The following is a 2,456-nucleotide window of genomic DNA, read 5'->3' on the forward strand; positions in this document are numbered from 1 at the left end:
TATCATGTATGTGTGTATGTATTTGTGTGTGTACATATCTGCCTTCTACCCACCACTCTTTAGGATGCCCATTTTATTGGGAAGAGGGTGTTGCACATATGTGCTTGAGACCAGAGTTTGGCTATGGGAGTTCTCCAGATGCCGTCCACCTTGTTTTTGAGATGGTCTTTCACTTGGTCTAAAGCTAAGCTAGCCTGGCTTACCAGCAAGCCCCAGAGCCTACATGGCTCCCTCCCCTGACTCCTAGCACTAAGTTGCATGAGAGCCACCACTCATGGGTTGTTTTTTATGTTGTCATGACTTGACTAACTGAGCTATCTCCCAGCCCCACTAGGATACCCACTTTAAAACTATAAAAGTTTTCTCTTAGTCTTAGAAGCCACATGGTATGAGGTATCTAGTTTAACCCATACCCCCCGCTTTACTATACTATCATCCCTGGGTATCTGTGGAGTATATTCCAGCGACCCCTGGAAATAGCAATATCTGCAGATGCTCAAGTCCCTTAAGTAAACTTAGAGCATTTGCTTAGAGCCCTCAAATCCCCTCTACTTTAATCTCTGTGTGTCTTACACCACAAACTATCCAAATGCCATTTAACTCACTATTGTACCTGCTGAGTGAACAAAGAACAGGTGTCTGCTTACTGAGTGCAGATGCAGCTGTTTATTAAATACATCGATTTCTAATTGATTGCATGAGTGTGGAGGTAGAGGCTTTGGACTCGGGGTTTTAGGAGAGATCCTTGGACAGTGTCAACCTTCCTCGTGTGTGGCGTGCTGCCCATGCTGAGGGTCGAGGGATTCTCAGAGGCCCTCTTACTCAGCCATCTTTGCCATGCCTTCTGGGTTTGAATCATTTCTGACACAGGTTCCTAATACCGTCTAGGGGGTCTTGATCCAGCTCATTTTCTCTGGCAGTTAAAGACTTAAAAGGGAAGGAAAAAATCTTGAGTGCCAGAGAAATAAATTCTCAAACACAGCAACCAGCAGCAAACAGAAGCACTGGAGAGAGGCTTTTATTAGGGGTGAAGAAATACACCCAGCAGGGTACACACAGAGAAAAGGCCGTCTGCACAGCAAAGGGGGTGCCCCGGAACCCAAAGGGCCAGGGCTTTTAAAAGTGTTTGAGGGGGACTTCCTCCACCAATTTAGGGTCTAGGTCAGTTTGAACAAAAATAGGACAGGGAGGCTGAGAGAGTCACAACTTTGGGGTAAGCAAGGCCTGGGGTGGCCTTGAACTTGTCATCTGGTCCCTGGACAGGCAAGTCTACTTGTTAGCATTTCCTGTAGGCTTCTTCTAACAGTTACCTAGCAAGGGCCAGGTGTGAGCCAGGAGCCAGGCACATAAGGACTGTTTGGGCTGCTGCTTCTGCTTCTCTGCCTCCTCCCTCCCTCCTCCTCCTCCTCCTCTCCCTCTCCCTTTCCCTCTCCCCTTCCCTGTTCCCATCCCCCTCCCCGTGTTCTCTCCCTCCCTCCCTCCCTCCCTCCCTCTCTCCTCCCCTCCCCACCCCCTTTTTCCTCTCCACATATTCTTGTTGGCCACTTCCCTTCTTTCTCCTCTCTCTTTCTGTCCTTTTCTGTCCCCTTTCTTTCTCTGCCTCTACTCCTTTCCCCACACCCCCTTCCCAGGTCTCAGATAAACTTCCTTTTATACTAGGCCTGTCCTATGGCTGACACCTCAGAGGAACGCCTCAGCATGGGCCTGCTAAAGCACCCCAGCATATACCCAGTTAAAAACAAAAAAACAAAAAACAGTGCTACTAGCCAAGAAAAACCTTGTCAGGCTTTTGTCCCAGGTCAGGAGGGTAAGGAGGAAGTCAGCCATCTTGGAAGCTGGCCAACTTTTTGACCTAGCTACGGCTCCGCCCCCATCTGTCTTTCTCTTGTCCAAACTGCCACACAAGGCTGCCCGGTTCAGATTGCAGCTCGCCACTTCCAGTGCCTTTCTCCTGTAGAGGAGTGACTCCTGAGGAGTAGACCGGTCCTCTGTTCAAGATAGGGCACACAGGGATCGTATGTATGGAAGCACACTAGCTGAGGTAATCTACAGGTGTGAGCCCAAATCCTTGAGAATCTTTGGAAAACTGGAAAGGTGCCCAAACTGTCCAGATCTATCCTCCCAGCAAGACTAGCCTCACTGGAGTGTGCATGAGAGAACACACAGCTCTTGGAGACGTGGGTGGCCTTTTCTGTTGTCCAAAGGCACTGGTATGGTTGCACTGAAAGATGGCTGGGGAGGCTCCCGCAATGCGGAACAGTGGTCACCTTGCAAGGTCCTTGACTACCAGGCAAGCAGGAGTCAAGTCTAACTTGACAACGCCCTTCCCACATGGTAGGGTCTCGGTCCCGCCCCCAGGCTTCTGCCCTTACAGAAAAGGGAGGGAAGGGAAAGGCGGGGCCTCTGTGTTGGCTCCTCCCCTCAGCCCACCTCCAGGCCCAGGAGAACCTAGTTAA

This window comes from Mus caroli, unplaced genomic scaffold, assembly GCF_978045245.1.
Source record: "Mus caroli unplaced genomic scaffold, Mus_caroli_1 scaffold_20, whole genome shotgun sequence".
NCBI lineage: Eukaryota > Metazoa > Chordata > Mammalia > Rodentia > Muridae > Mus > Mus caroli.